Source organism: Hippichthys cyanospilos, chromosome 12, assembly GCF_059441005.1.
Source record: "Hippichthys cyanospilos isolate Australia breed blue-spotted pipefish chromosome 12, RoL_Hcya_1.0, whole genome shotgun sequence".
Taxonomy (NCBI): Eukaryota; Metazoa; Chordata; class Actinopteri; order Syngnathiformes; family Syngnathidae; genus Hippichthys; species Hippichthys cyanospilos.
Window position 1 is genome coordinate 3,717,548 of NC_142380.1, and position 17,045 is coordinate 3,734,592.

At 43.3% G+C, this 17,045-nt stretch overlaps 1 protein-coding gene across 5 annotated transcripts in view; it reads right to left on the minus strand.

The window, feature by feature from the left end:
- mib1 (MIB E3 ubiquitin protein ligase 1) overlaps window positions 1–17,045 on the minus strand; it is a 59,244-nt gene that overhangs the window by 15,571 nt on the left and 26,628 nt on the right. The gene's annotated exons all lie outside the window — the stretch shown is intronic.

Consider the following 17,045-nt stretch of genomic DNA (forward strand, 5'->3'; position numbering starts at 1 on the left):
ATACTCAAAAACTGGTCATCCCGGTGAAAATGTAATCATCTTTCCAAAACCAGACAGATATTGTTTTACGCTTAAAAATGTTCATGGGCGATTATCATGTGGTGTGTTACCGTGACTTCTTATCCTCATCCGCACAAATGTAAATGGACAGAAATCTAGATAAATTCACTGTTAGCTTAGCTTTCCTCCTCTTTTTTTTTCAGCATTAGCTGCGAACAAAAATAAAATGTCCATTTTCACCAGTCATTCTGGTGGATTAACATTAATAAACGCAAAAAAAACATTTGTTTGAGTTAAAGAATTACTTACAGATACAAAACATGGAAAATATTTTGACAACGATAATGTATACTGGTTTTAAATCAGTTTTAACGTAAACTTTACATTCATAGCTTGTGCATAACTTACTTAAATGTCACAATTAACTCATTCAATCCCAAAGACGCATATTTACGTTTCTGTGATGAGTGCAGGCATTCAATCGTATCTAAGCATTTATTTATTATTATGGTAACTCATTCATTCATTTTAACACACCAGATTCAAATGACTTTGCATAGTGTTGTATTCAGTCACCTCCAAGGTCCTTCCAGACAGCCAATCACGTCGTCATCGCATGGGCAGTTACTACCCTCAAAAGAACTACGTTTTCTTTAAAACGATACTTTGGCGCACGCTGCTTCATTCTCTTTGAGAGCGAAAAAGCCAGCTCAAAATTGTTGGTGGGAGGTAGCGTATTGCAAATGGATATGCAAAGTGACATGACAAGTTGCTGTATTTAAGTTAATGGGAAAATAAGGCTGTTTCTGTATATGCAGAGAAGGATGCTGTGTCAGAAGCAGCTCGGTAATTAAATTCTATTGTTCACAGTGGGAAATAATAGGGATCAAAGGGTCTTGTATCCGCAGCCCCCCCCCCACCCCCCCAAAAAAAAAAAACACTCAGGCAGCAGGCCTCACACAGAAAATGTCAAGCAGCTAACTTGTTAACTGCGAGAGGGAAATGGAAGCAGAATTAATGCACTGTGTAGATAAGCCGCCAAAGAAATTTAAACGCATTGCACAAAAATGCGTGACCTACAGAGGGCATGATGAAAGTTTTTCTCTACCAAATTCTACATTAATACCTGTCTGACTGGGACAAATCATGCAAATATTCTCTGCCTGTCTGACCTGTCAGACAGCATTTAGATGGGAGCCGCTTTGACTTTGGCGTCCATATGAGTTACCGAGCTAACATGGTCTGCATTATTCATCATCATAGCTTTTGTTTGGGATAGGAACACCAGAGTGTACGCGGCCCTCTGTGTACGTTCGGATTACTAAAACCCACATGGCTGACAAACACTGAAAATATCACCACATGTGATGTCCATTGAAAAACTGTTGCCTTCACGTCATACTACAATCCATCCATCTATCTTCTACAGACGCTTCTACTCCACCCTGAACTGGTTGCCAGCCAATTGCAGGGCACACCGGGATGAACAGTCATTCACGCAACCAATCACACCTAAGGAAAATTTAGTGTGTCCAAAACAACTGTTACGCATGTTTTGGGAGTGTGGGAGGAAGGCGGAGTGCCCGGAACGAACCCACATGGGGAGAACATGCAAACTCCACACAGGAAGGCCGGAGCCAGCTGGAATTGAACTTGGATCCCTTAACTGTGAGGGGAACGTGCTAACCTCTCACTCACCTAGCCGCCCTAACAAGACAATGTGCATTTTTAAGGCATTATTACAGTGTTCCTGCAATTCAAACACACAAATATTATAAGCTCTACTCATAATTTAAACATAAAAATATAGTCTGAGCAAAACCCTAACTACATTTTTCAGGTGCGAGAAAAAAAAATGTTATTTTAACATTGTACACTGAAGAAATTCGCTTGATGATTTAAAAAAAAAAAAATCAAAAAAGGATGTCAAATTATGACAGAAACATATGACATCTCCAAGCCAATCAGGAGAGAAGGATGATGAAAGTTCCCGTTTGAAAATTTTTAATTTCCAAGTATGTTCTTGCCATTATTGTTCTGTCAAAACTGCAATATAATGCACACTATCAAAGTAATACCCTTAAAGGTATACAAATAGAACAATTTATGCTTGCTTGTTGCACTCACCATATAACAGACATCCTGCTATGATTTTATGGATGTTTATCACCTCCTGATGGACTGCGGAACACATGGTTAAAAGGCAAAGCATATGCGCGAATAAATCCAATTACTTATTCCAGTGCATAAAATGAATATATGAAGTGCATTTGTTTTTTAACTAGGCAAAGAAGTATTAAAGATGTCTGACAGCTTTGCAGTCAGGAATATATCACATTGCTCTATAGTACGGTATTTATTAGCTGCATTGGCTAAGGCCCTTTAAATGGCATGAATAACTACCAACGCGCAATGGCAGCGCCTTTCCATACGCGTTCCCAATGGCCATCTTGAATATTCTGTGATGTTCAACAGGGACCACGCCCCCTTTGCCCACATATGCGACAGCAACGTCTGTGTCTTAATGCTTGAACAAGTCACAGGACCGACAGCACTAAAGCACTGCTGAGCTAATCTATTGGCACAGGGCCACTGTGGGCCCAGTCTTGGCCAGAAGTGTGGGTGTTCCAATTGGTCACACGAGGAATGGAGCGTGTAGCAGCCTGTCCTGCGGCCCGATATCTCTCCAGACGCTCTCGTGGTTAGATGGACACCGGCAGTACATTTAGCAATAGGGTGGGCGAAGGTTTGTAATTAAGTCATAATGCGTGCGTGCGGGGGGTAACCAGACTGAATGAGTCACCGCACTGTACTCTTTTTCTTTTTTTTTTTAATGAGATTTACCTGCATTAAGCGCAAAAAGGGTTTCTGAAACTGGTGGATGGATGGAGTTTGGTATAGGGAATAAAGCTTTTGCAGAATTTTACTGTAATCATGAAACGTCTGTTGTGTTCTTCACAAACAGCAGTATAGAAAAAAAGTTAATTGAAATACTAGACATCTTCAAAAACTTGTCATTTTTGTGGTCATTTCATAAAATACCAGAATAAATCAAAACCGACACAGGAAGCCATCGCTAACTACTGCCGTTCTTGCATTTTTTTGTATTTGATTGTCCAACAATTATGGTTTTTGATAGAATAATTGTATAAAGGTTATCCCATATTTGTTATATGCAATAAGTATCTTGGTATGGTAAATTAGTATGGATGAATGTAACCGTTGTTTGTGAAAAAAGAGAAATTGACACATCTCAAGCAGTTGCAAGAAAGAGAGTGCTTCGTGACCCGACGAAAGGGCAAAAGCAGAACAAAAAATTTCTTGCAAAAGATAAGTTTTCCTTTGCGGCAAACCGCTCTAAATGGTGGGATCGCGACTACACATTAATCCAAGAAATCATAAAACACACCCACAATAGTCTACTGCATTTAAATGAACAGACAGGATGCAGCTTTGCAAACATCAGCAGCCCGACACGGCGCACTGTGGGCATCGGTGCAGTCGCTTAAAGGCAACGTGACGGCCGTAAAGCACGATAAAAAGATCAGACGCAGGAGCGGAAGCGGAGGAGCTTCTCCTGCAGTGTGGCTGCGGGGAACAATGGCATGCTGGATCAGAGAGAGAGCGAGAGAGCGCTCTGCCGCCACTGGCGTTCCCAGGTAAAGAGTGGCCCATTCATAAATCACTTTTATTCCTCCCCGACGCTGAGCAGCCTTGCCTCTTCAAATGATGCACGGCAGAAAGGGATGAGGAGGGACGAGCGACAGAGTGGGGAGGAGGGGCGTGGGGGAGCTCGTAAGAAGAGGAAAGCCGATGAGGAGTGAATGAAGATGCACACATGAAGCGCAAACCAGACTCCGTAGAAGCACTTGGGTGTGATGTTGACAGGCGGGCAGGGGAAAAGAAGCAAAAAGACTTACAGTGACTAGGAAGAAGGCTACGCCCAAAAATGGCAATTTAACATTGAACAATGGGGGGGGGGGGGGGGGGGGGGGGGTCAGTATATTACAAAATGGGGATCTAAAATCTTGGGAATGACTCCAATTTAATTAACAACTGTTTTAAAGACCGAAAGCCTTTTTAAGCAATGTGTTGTGTTCTCACCTAATTTAAAATACTAATTACATCCATCCACGATGCTTTGTTGCACGGAGAAAATGAATCAGCTAATTAAACGTTGCTCCACAGAACCACTATTGCTATTTGTTTTCCATTTCAATGAGACGGGGCAGAACAACCTGGCCTAGCCCTTTATTCTGCCAAACAAAGCCCATCCATTAGATGACCCTTGTCTTATTCTTATTGATTTATTAACTGCTCAGTGCAACATTCGCGGAGCAAATTGATTAGAAAGGCATGACGTAAGGCGTGCAAAGAGAATGAACGTAAAATAGGCAGAACTGGTTAGAAGTCAAGTGCGTGCAAATATGGCTTTTTTTGCCGTCATAATTGGTGGCGCTACCTTTTAGGTAGACCATGTGGGTCACATAAGAGTACGTGACGTGTTCAAAAAAAAAAAGAAAATCACAAACTGTCCTCCCTGAAAATACACAACAAGCCTCCCACTGTTTAATCTCCCATATGATGATTCTTCACAGATAAACTTGCTCCATTAGGTAGACCAGTAAATTTGGTTTTGACTTGTCGGTTCAATCCCTACTGAGTGTCGACTAGACAACAAGTCAGTATGTGACGTGTGTCAAAATGGACCGACTAAAAAGAATTAGCCAAGAAATGAAAAGGAAAACCATATAAGTTGTTACCCTGACTGTCGTGCATTGCTCACGGCTGGCCTGCATTGAACTTCACTCTAAGGTCCATCATCCCAACACTCCTTCATTCTAAATATAGGGATGAGCGAAAGACAACCATAAGGAGAGCGTGGACTATTTTAAAAGGAGAATGGCGGCGACCGTGCAAGGGGGTCAAGAGAAGACAGAGAGAGAGGGGGGCGCTTATATCAGCGGAGGTGGTGGTGAAAGATATAAAACAGGGGAGGGGGTACAGATTCAAGAACACACAAGTGGAAGCATGAGAGACCACTTTATTTGGCGGCCGCTAAAAATAGAGCAGCAAATGGTAGCAGAGGCTAAACCGGTCCGACGCTCCTCTCTGCTTCCAGGCCGCTGGAATCGATAGGCAGGCAGCCGGGGCGACGCTTCCCCAAGTCTGCGGCCAACAGTTGCAGAAGAGGGGGAGGAAAGGATATGGAAAAGAGAGGGGTATGGGGGAGAAGGTGTGCGACGCGGAGCAAAGCGGGAACTATTTTTTGCACGCCGTGACTAAATATGGTCAGGGAGGTTGGCGGGACAAGACACAGGAGCAGCCCGGCAACACGCACTGAGGCATGCTTCCAATGCTTGGCTTCACACAATGTGCTAAACACTCAAGCTGCTATGCCGTGTCAGCCCCGTGGCCCTTATTAGCTGCCACTGTCTTCTACGTGTCCTCTCTGGGCCACTGCAGAGACTCTTCAGCTAAAGCAGCTTTCGTAAATCTCGGGTCGGGGGACCGAAACCGGCCTCGCCAATTGTCACAGTAAAACGCTCAAAGCTATTTTATCGTTCATCAAGCAGGTGCGTATTTTCTTGGCAGATTTACGTTGGTTGTAATTAGTTCATTAGTTTTTCTCGTGGGGATAAAATGGTCCAATTCTTAACTGTGACAAACACTACAGATTGTTTAAAATTTTAATTACAGACTTCGACATTAACGGTGGCCTGCGGCCAAAATGACAGAGTTTGGCCGCTCGCTACCTAGCTTGGGAAGCTGATTTGACCGAGCCCAAAGTGAAAGATGGCCCAAAGTGCATACTTTTTTTTTAAAATTACTTTTAGCGCAGAAAATATGGGCGAAAAAAATGCTCTCCCAACATGCACTGCCACACTGTACATTCAGAAACTCAGAGCACTGTTTGAATGTGCTAATTCACAAAAACTTAACAAAAGACATGGACTGTACATTTGTATTGTAGGAACAAGATTTATGATTTAGGTCTTGAACTTTGAAACGTTTGGTCAATTTAAAGTGGAAATGTGCAGGTAATTAAAATGTGGTATTTTTAGGGCTTGTGTTATGAATGAGCATCTCTAAAAGAAAGAACAAGTCAGAATATTTTTCGATTTGAAAGTGGATTGATTCAATTCACTTCAACAGTGAGATTACAATTCGATTTCATATGGTACGCATTGGTTAGAGGGGTAAAAACTTGATTAGGTTTTACACAAATTTGAATGAATTGTGTCAACATTGTAAATATGGCATTTCCTTTAATCTCTCTTCAAAAAAAAGACAGTTCAATATGTATCTTGATATATTTCAAAGTGTAACAATTCAATTAGCGTTACTTGGGTCTCTCGAATGTCAAACAGTCAAGAGAGAAATTAACCAAGTAAAGGTTTTATCTGTGCACTTCTGAAATGTCTGTGAGCAAGCTGCTCTAAATTTGACGCAATTCTACTGCTGCGCCCTCTGCATGCGCCACATGCAGGGATCAGCACAGTAATTTCACAGCTGGGTGATGAAGTGCCGACTCCACGAATGCGGTCCTGAACTCCACTCCCAGTCATCACAGCGACAAAAGCTGTACTGCGTGTTGGCAATACGGGGATGGTGTGAGAAGTGGCTAATTTGCATGAGACCAACGATTCAAAACAGGCTAATCTCAATGTTGAACAATACTGTATAAAAAGTGCAGGATATTATGATCATAAACGTGGAAAGTACGGGGACTGCAAAAAAACAATCTCAACAAATCTCCACCATGTCTGAACGACACTGAATTTGCAACAGCACTCAAGGATTTGATTCCTAAATCCACTGCAGATCAAATTCTAAGTAGTAATGATCTATTCTTCACAGTTACAAGAAAATAAAGAATGGTGATTAAAAGTATCTTTGAATGCAATCAAAAGGCAATCTCAAATCAAGCAAAGCATTGCAATAATCTTTTTCTAGTTTCCAATACTTATGATAACCAAACTGTCTCCATTGGCACCCTTTTTAAATATCGCTCTAAAAATTTGTTTGTCAAATATTCAGCAAACTCCTTCACATGAGTTGCCAAGTACGCGTGCCGTGAATGTATGAGTGTAGAATATGAAAAAGATAGCGCTAGGACGCTCTGTACACTTTTAAGCCCGTTCAATCGTCGAGGGCATCCTCCCCACTTTCTTTTTTTTAAGCGTGCATGTGATGGAGAGGAGAGTGCGGCAGATTTTTTTTTTCCCCCAACAACCCCTCAGTGAGTCTCAGAAAAAGGTGTACCACTTTTTTTTTGTGGGCGTGTGTGTGTGTGTGTGTGTGTGGGAATGTCCGCCACCCAACGCCCACCCCTCCCTTCACCGACTGGCACTCATCCGCCTCCCTCCCTGCCCGTCCTCCCCCCCAATCATAGAAGCTGATTCAGCGAGTCAGATACACAGACACGCGCGCGTACGCACACACGCAAACACACACACACACGCACACAAACCGTGGCTGCAGCAGCTGGAGCGCTCTCGAGGTCATTTCGGCTCTTTTCGTGAGAGGGATGAGAAACTGATCTGACAGGTCATATTGGATGGAGTTTAACACCGACGGGTTCGAAGCCACGGAGTCGAAAAAGAAGGTGCGTGCAGGGGCGGTGAGGGTGATTCTGCAGCAACTTGAACAGCACACATTTTCTACCTTGTTTCTCCCTTTCTTAGAAGCCACAGAGAGCAGAGAATGCAAGATGCGCTGGAACAGGGAGTTGCTCCAGTCCACATGGATTTAAGCCCTTTTCTGCACTGTCCACACTATCTCTCTCATCTTTCTCCTTCACTCCCTCCCTCCCTTACTCTCCTGCCTTGCTCGCCCCCCCCTCGTTCTGTCTGTTTCTGGCACTGACCGGACATGCTGCTGCTGCCGCCGCCGCAGCACGGCTCCTCTGGCTCATTAAGTATTGTTCTCAACCGCTATCTTAATGACGGACTTGTTAACTTGCACCTGTTTCAATTCGTCTGGGGTCCCATCTATGGATACTTCAAATCACCGGGACTTTGAATCTGCTTTTTTTCACCTTTTTTTTTTTCTCTCTTTTTAAATCAAAGCGAGAGGCGGGGGAGGTCACGGTAAGTTGGAGGACACGAGACGGAAGGTGGCGTGATGAGGCATCGGAATAATGACAAGCGCACTGGTCAGGAGTTATAAACGGGGCGGGGGGTAGGGAGAGAGGATTGACGGCGCACACAGCTGTGAGAAGTGTATTAACACACATGTGGTGGGGTGAGGAAGAATGACGGGATGGATGCGTGTCACCGGCTGAACCCGCCTCATGGCTAAAGACTGCTAACCCCGTTTATTCGCCATCCAAGTGAACAGGCTGCTGTTTTAAGGGCAAAGGCAGGGCAAGGCACCGTGCTGCAGTGCAACGGCCCGAACCGGAACAGACAGAGGTGAATGCAACGCTCCCCGCAACCATTGTCCGAGGACATGTCACGCCTTCTGGACCCGCCTTTGTCACCACGACCTCGCCGCTATTTCACTTGCTAACCGTGTTGCACTACTACCTACTGTTTATTTAAGGGTGGTAAAAAAAAAAAAAAAAACAATAGTTTCATTTTTGCTCGCCTGAGCGTTCAGGCCTGCCGGCGAGATTAGTGTCAACTTGTGGAATGTGTTGGTCAGGGGCAAATATTCATTAGAGGCCTACTGAACATTTCTCACTGTGGCGCAAATGGTTATTGATCTGCTGATCTGCACTACCCCCACCCATAGACAAACAGCTGCTTTGCCCATAAATCCACAAGTCCTTTTAACAATGCCTTTAAATAGATATTATTTGGTCCATTTCTGATTGCCTCGAGCTGGGATGACACCTATGCACCAGGACAGGAGTGTAAAGTTTACACTCCTGTTGCATTGAAAGAAACTGTCGAAAACTATTTCATACATCACAGACGACGCCGGCTGGCGCTAGTGTCATATTATGACCGAGCCCCTTTCACACAGAGTTTCTGCAGAATTGAAAGAGCATTGAACAGATGTCCATTCATGCGGCTGCCACATTCTACCACTTTCATTCAACCCTCAAAGTTTGTTTTGAAGCACAGGACAATAGCACTTCGGGCCGGGCCGTGTGTAAGGCTAAGGAAGAGCCATCCATACTTGACTGCGATGGCTCTGCTGCAGTATTTTTGCAGGATCTCTGTGTGAAGGAGATGTAAAGGTACCCAGTCATAGTTTCTAAGGAGAATTTCTATTGGTGAATTGACAAAATTCATCATCAATCTGTTTGGCGGCATCTGAGTCAAAGGGGCAGAACAGGTAGAGGTGGCTAAAGAACAACAGCGGAAAAAGGGGAGAGGAGGCCACCATCCACAAGTGCTGAGTGGGCATTAGCGCCTTCATGTGACCTATGGCCTGCCCCGGTGCGCCTAAAGCCCAAATCCGTCTCACAATAGCTTCCTGTTCCACTTGGATCACTCTTGTTTTCAAACATCAGCAAACGCGGCAAGCCACTGGGGGCGTCGCTGACACAAGAGAAGCGGGGGTACGAGAAAAGTGGGAGGGCAGAAGTGAAAACGTTAAGTATGGTCAATGAAACCCAGCACCGTGGATACAGCGGAGGCCGTCATATAAGACAAGGTGCGCACGGAGGACCCTTCCAGCAGAACAGAAGGAAACCTCCTTGCACCAATTCATCAAGAGGACTTTTTTTTTTTTTTTGGCGCACAAATGGGACGTACTCTTCTGGAGGACACTGAGGGGGTCGCCGGGATGGTCGACTATGGTATGGACTGCCAGTTACATTCAGGGGCGGCGGAGCGGAGGGAGGGGGCATCCCGTTCAGCCTTACATGGCAACCAGAGGAAAGCCTCAAGCATTGAAGTGAATTTACACTCAAAGTCACCTTACGGTGCAGACTACCATACTTGGGAGGGAAAGCGGCGGAGGAAATTGTTCCGCTCGTAACTTCTCCGTCTTGGCCCGAAAGGTGAGAGAAAGAGACAGAGAGAGTATGAATGTCATATCTCAACCTAACCTCCTCGGTGCACATACTTCTTTATGTACCCATATGAACATATGAAAGCTATGGAATGTAAAGAAGTATGTATTCTGGGTGAGGTGCGAGTCTTCGTTCTAGGAAGAAATGTGTTCTGTGTTTATGTGCCTGTGATAATTGTGTGAGCGCAGAGTACAGAAAGAGAGTGAGTGGGATGTAAGGCTCATGCATTAGCTATACTGTCTCTGGGCAGTCTCACTGCAGCACTCAGCGCTGTCGGGGAGCTCGCAGCTTCAGCAAACTGGCTGACTTAGCCAATAAAAATCTCCCATCCAAGATATGACGACAGTTCATTGGGCAATTACGGAGAATACTATTAAAAATATAGCCACAATGTTTTTTTCGCAATCTGCAACAATTCGCGGAGGATCCAATGAGGCTATGTGACAGCGCTAAGAGACGTTTTCGCTATAGTACAGCAGCGCATTAATACAGTAATTAAATGACTCAAGAGGAAAAAAGTGGGAAAGTGAACCAAAACGCCGCCATTGTGGAATAATAGTTGCTGAGGAGGCAGAACGCAACGCTTGTCATACAGCTTTCGTGTTCTTGTGTGCTTAACCGCGACCGGCCTCTCTTTATTCATAGGCCCCCAAACACACGCCGACCTGGCTAACCCCCCCAACTCTCTTCCACTCTCATTGTTCACGTTTGCAACGCTTGCCAAATGCATTCGCCAGGACGCGTGGCAGTCAGATTAGCGCATCAAAAAAAAAAAGTGACAATGCAGGATCAACTTTGGCCTGTCAGCTGTTTCAAACTGTGGACGGACATGGCCAAAACAATATAGATGCAGTGTTTGTTTAGCAAGCCATTCGCTAACACACTATCAGAACTTTGAAGGGAAAATCTGGAGTTCTGATTCATTTAAACAACAAATTGCCGCACTAACATCAGAACCTTTAAGAGAAAATGTGATTAAAAAAAAAAAAAAATCGCAAAATTGGCAAACTCATTAAACTTTCAAACGAAATGTAATGTTTTCAGAAGGTCGTTTCAAAATGTAATGTCACATTTCAGAGGCTTCGAAAGTGATTGCAAAGTAAACAATTGCTGTTATCCAGAACGTAACACATCATTTGAAAATGAACACGTAAATAACAGGCAATGGACAAGCTCTGCCTTTGACGTAATTCTAAAAAGCGGTACGACAAAAGTCCCTAAACAAACTAGTCCTCTATCTTCTCTATCGTAATAATACATTTTTCGATATCTCCATTCATTTTATATGGATACCGGAGTACCAAAAAAAAGCCGGATAGGAAAAACGTCGAATGATTTCATTATTTTTTTCCAAGCGCTGCGCTTTTGTCTGAGGCCTTCGACACTAATAGCCCGCTCTCTGAGTGACACGCGCACACACAGCAGATGCTGACATTATCAAATACCCTGTATGCCTGGAGGCCACCACCCGGCTTTTTTGCCCTGTTATGGGCCCTTCGCCGAGGTGGGCGGCCCGGCCATCCTACTCTTTGCCACACCGTCGGTGCGCATGTGTACGTTACAAATAGAATGGCGTGCGGTGTCAAGCCGACCTGACGCTGACCTCCATCTTGTCTCCGCGCAGGGTGCTGCGCACGCCTCAGCTGTCGCGCGTCCACTTTGAGACATTAGCTGGTGGCTTTGGCAGAGGGACCAAACGTCAATAATTATAAACAGCCAAATGTGTTCCTGACATTTACAGCCGACAAAATAATGACAAGGAAATATTTATTATGTTTAACACGGAGGAAGGAGACCTTAAAAACGACCGCTAAAGAGCACCTGCCAATATATGAATGCTTGACTCTGCGATAACTTTTTAGAGGTTAAACGCATTTTGATCATTCTTTTTGTTGGTACCAATTAAGATAAAGGATTTTTCCCCAAGGTAAAATAACATCAGGAAATGATAAATAATTAAAACTACTTACCAAAATATACAAATAGTAGATTAAAGCCCTGAAAGGACCTTTAAAAAGCGTCTGAAAAAGTGCCGGAAACAAAATAAAACTTAATTAGATTTAATGAAATAATAGATTGAAGTATGCATAACTTTTAAAAGTGAAGTTTACCGTCACATAAGTAACCAATTAAATATTAAAAAAATACACAAATAAAACACAAGTCAGCCCTACAGAATGTCAAAAAGAGATGATTGAACACAAAAAGGAATAAAACAAACTAATAGGTTGAAGTGTGGACACGACCCAAAAAGTTTTTTTCCTCCTTATAAAATTATGAATACACGATTGTGGTGCACCCCCTAAATTCAGTGTCTCATTTTCAAGACGTCCAAACATTAAGACAAAAAAAAAAAATCTCTCCTTTTGCTCGAGTGTGATTACTTTAAGCCGTTGCGGGATAATTAACTGGCAGGGGCACACAGAAAAATCAAGACGATGTTTTTGCGGGAGGCGTGACGTGAACATAATGTACAAGTGTAAAGCTTGAAAAACTGCAGCGTTCAAACCGTATATTCTGCACTACAAAACAGTCTGCGGGACATAGACGACCGACCGTCTTAATTTAATGCTGTGGCTTGACACCCAGAGGGTGGCTGGAAGAGTACAAGTGATTATATATGAATGTGTGTTTGTGCATGGATATGGACGTGTCCGTCTGAGTGACCAGAGCGAACGCACACTTTCAGCAGGGTCCATCTGTCACGGGTTGTAATTGCTTCATGACTGCAGGACATTTAACCGGAGTGCTACAGATTATTATTATCCTTTTTTTCACCCCCAGAAAGCCGCAACAATCTGTGCGTCAGGACAAGTATAGAAAGACATAGCGGTTGAATGACAAAGTCGCAGTTGCGCCGATGAACTATGTGTGTGTTACGAGTGTTTTAGGGGAGAAGGCTGATTTGAATAGGATATCACTTTGAAGGTCTGAAGAGAGAGGTATCCCACAATGCTTTGCTAAAGCTGGTAAAATGGAACCAAATCACCTCTTGAATGGATTTGGTCCCCTTCAACCAGCTGTAGCTATGCTTTGATGACTGCAGGAACGACTGAGGTGTTTCTCTTCTAACGACCCCCTCCCCTTGCAACTGCCATGTTCAATACAAATGTCTCATTTTAAAAGCGCAATAAAGTCACTGCATCAAACTTTCTGCCCTGGTCCCCCTTTTTGGTATTCCGAGCATGCCGTTGGTGGTCACTTTTCAAAAATAGCAGGGCCAGACGTGCGGCCTGAGCTATTTCAGGAGCCCTGCGCGGATGGACGCCTGAGACGCCTCCTTAAATGACTGTCGCTGGACGCTAACAGCCGATTACGCGCTGGGCGGGGAGCTGGCGGTTAATACGACTCAGCAGGGGTGTGACGGTAATGTAAAACAAGCTAAACGGCAATGCAAATGTGCCTGAAATGTAGAGATGCTCGAACCCGTGGTGAGCCAGAAAGCAAATTTACGTCATCTTCATTCTAAGTTTATTTTCAAAGACGAAAACACAAGCAGTACGGTTGCAAATTTGACCAAAATGTTAGTTCAAAGCATGTCCTGAGACTTCAACTTAGTGAGCATCTACAGCACAGGGTTCAAACTTTAGACCCACTGGGCATATTCAGCCCACCATTTAATTTTACATAGGCTGCAAAACCGGCCATTATAAAAACACACACACACGCAAATGCAGTGGCAATTACACAATGTGTTGGAGCAATTATCAGGGGTCCCCTACAAAGAACTCTAATAGAAAAAAAATTGTACCAAAGCACGATCTAGGTAAAAATCTTTATTTACTTAAATAAGATGTGTAAACCATGACTTTTTCATTTTCTTTTTTACTTCTATACATCCATGGCGCTTCAACTCTTAAGTGTGGATGGATCCTTAGCAGACAGAAAGAAACATCAGGACACCCGTGGCACCAAAAATGGAAAATATTACAGCACAGGATGTGACTAACCTTTTCTGATATTTGTTCACTTCTCTTTCTACTTGCACCGTGGTTTAAAAAATGACGAAATGATTCTTATAGAAATGTTTGATAACACCTATTTTCAGACTAACACCAGCATGAGGACTCAATGAGCAGTCACCGATACCATGTACAGATACCACTAAAGATTTTGTTGCACAAAATTTCCCCCCAAAAGAATGACAGTAAATTTCAAGAGAAAGAAAGACCTATCTATTCCAATATAAAATTTTATTTAAAATTTGATAAAACTACTTGTTAACATTCTTTTAACCCTAATCCTAAAACTGCTAATATTAGCTTCCATAGCATACCGACGCCTTCAAAAGGCTGACCTCGAGCACAGTTTGGTGAGCAACAACGCATGACTTCCCTTGTGATTTATTGTGGGTGCTTTTTTTTTGTAATTCTGGCCCACGTTTTAGATAATAATTTGCAGCAATAATTTGAGCATGAACAAGTTCATTACCTTAATATTATCTCCTATTCCCCCACAACCACCCTTGAATAAGCCTCGGTTACGTCTGACTGTGGAAGTTTTAGTGATTCTTCCACTGTGCATCACCATCATGGCCTATTGTAAAATGCCCAAGAGGGAATTTGACAAATCCAAACACCATCTATGAATAGTGTCACACCTGTTTCAGTTTGTGATCCTTGTTATTACACGACCATCATGGCGCTAACTTGACAGCCATTAGCTCCCACAAAGGGAGCGGAGTAATTACCATATGTGGTCGAGCTGACTGTATATGCGACACCGTATTAAAAGAAATGGCGAACATAACAGTTGAGAGCGCAAACATTACGGGGAGGTTCGGTGCTCGAATGCTACAGCGCGACCACTGCAGGGCTTGTTTGGAACCCCCCCCTCCCGTTACAACCTTTATGAGTCATGGGCTATTAATCTGTAAACTGTTTACAGTTTTCAAGCAGGTAGTGGCTTCCAGCAGCCCGAGGGAGAAGACACAAGAGATGAGCCAGACAGAGATGGCAGTAAACACACTAGGTGGAGCGAAAGCTCCGGTCCGAAAACACGTTGCTGCGACGTGTACAGTATATATTTCCCTTATGGTTACTGGCTACTGTAAAACATGTCAGCAATATGCATTAAAACAGAAAGAGGCGATGTGTCAGAACGGAACGGGGCAAAACTACATGTTCACTGTGTATTTCCTAAATCGAATAAAAGTAGGTGACCTGTGTGACTAGACAGGCAGAATATTCGGTCCAACAATTTGTAATTGAGCCAAAAAGCGCCTCACTTTCACACACACAAGAAAAAAAAAGCACAGCACACTTGACATCAATGAGCATCAAAGGATTGACCCAAAGATTGCGGCTTGCTTTTACCTCATTAAAGACTCTATTTGTTGTGGCGTTCATACTACATTTTGCCCAGTGACATCTATAAGTTGTTTTTTTTCCATCCAAATATAAACAATACAATTCATATTTTTTTTCCCCAAATCCGAGCCAGGCCTCTTTCATATACAGTTGTAAATTGGATATGTACCTGATCCAACAGAACTTAGTCGACTGTCACTTATGAATGTTAAAATATGAACTGGAATGCTGTCTGCACAGGAAAGAAAGGTTTTATGATTAACAGTGACTCTGGAACTAATTAACTTTCATTAACTCAATTTTCAAAGGAAAAAAATGGTGGGAATTCAATGAGGTATTAGCAAGTTGCTGTTCTGCATAAACAACACTCATGATGCCAGGGGCTGAATCAAATACAAATGTCAGTTTTCAACCAGCCACTAAATGTGTGCTCCCTGGTGATTCACTGGGCACTGTATAAAAAGGTCCTGGTGCAAATATTTTTATGTATTTCTGCAGAGGGTATAGATCACACTTGTGTAATCTGCACGCGCCGGGGCTCTCTTTCATATCCCTAATCTAAAGGGCCGCATATCACCGCCGAATCTCCAAGCACTTTTCCCACTCAAAACACATCAAGGGTACTTTTTAAAAAAAAAAAAAAATAAGCATTCAATTGAAACAACCGCTTTTACCACTAAAAAGCACACCAGGTGGGTAGTTTAGCCTCAGCCTGGGGGGAGAGATTTTAGAGGACTTTAGGACTTCTGGCCGGCCAGGCTCACTTGATATTGGAAGAGCTGAAGCGTGAAATAAAAGTAAATGGGCAAACTATAGAAGGGGACGTATATCTTCTTGTCTGTGAGGTGAGCGGGGTACAGAAAGTGTATTAAAGCAAGCGGACAACGCGCACGCACGCACGCACACATGCGCACATGCACTCACACAAACAAGGACCCTGACACAGTCATGATGCACTCTAGCATTTTTCATTTCCAAGTCCAGAGAGTACTCCACTGGACCCCCCCCCCCCCCCACACACACACACACCATCCCACCTCTCTCTCCCCCTTTACAATCAGAATCTTGCTGTACAAACATAAACCACAACAAACTGTTTACGCTTTATGCAAGCAAGCAATTTCAAGTGCACCTCTGCCAGCCTTAGACCTTCTTTAAATAAATACACTTTTTTAATGCTGCAAGGTATGTGCAATGAATTGCTTTCTAGTGAAGCAAGGGGGCAGAGTGAACAATTCATCAGCACCTCATCACTACACTTCGGGACAGGCTAGTTGAAAAGTACACAGAAGTTCAAAGTCGTAGGAATATAAATGCAGCCCGAAACCCTTCTAGTTCTGACAAACATCTCCCATCCAACTTATGCACCTATTCTTTTATTACAGTCATTTTCTTTTTAGGACGGAAAAACTTAAACTATCTATACTTTTCACTTTAATTTGCACTGTCTTTGCACTGCACTCAGTCGGCTGGAAGCACATGTTCTGCGGTTCCTCACGCCAATTCAAATGATTCCAATGAAGGAAGAGGGGAATGCTGTTCAGCATGGGACTACAAAACACATTCATACATGCGTACACAACTTTAACCTTCAACCTATACTGGCCATCGAGATTTATGTACTCATAGCGTTGAAAACAACAACAATAAGATAAAATGGCAATGAACAGGAAGCAGAAATAGACATGGCCAAGGACAACTGCAAATGCCTGGGATAGATGTATTAGGCCTGAAGCACCACTGAGTAAATAACAATAGAACAAATG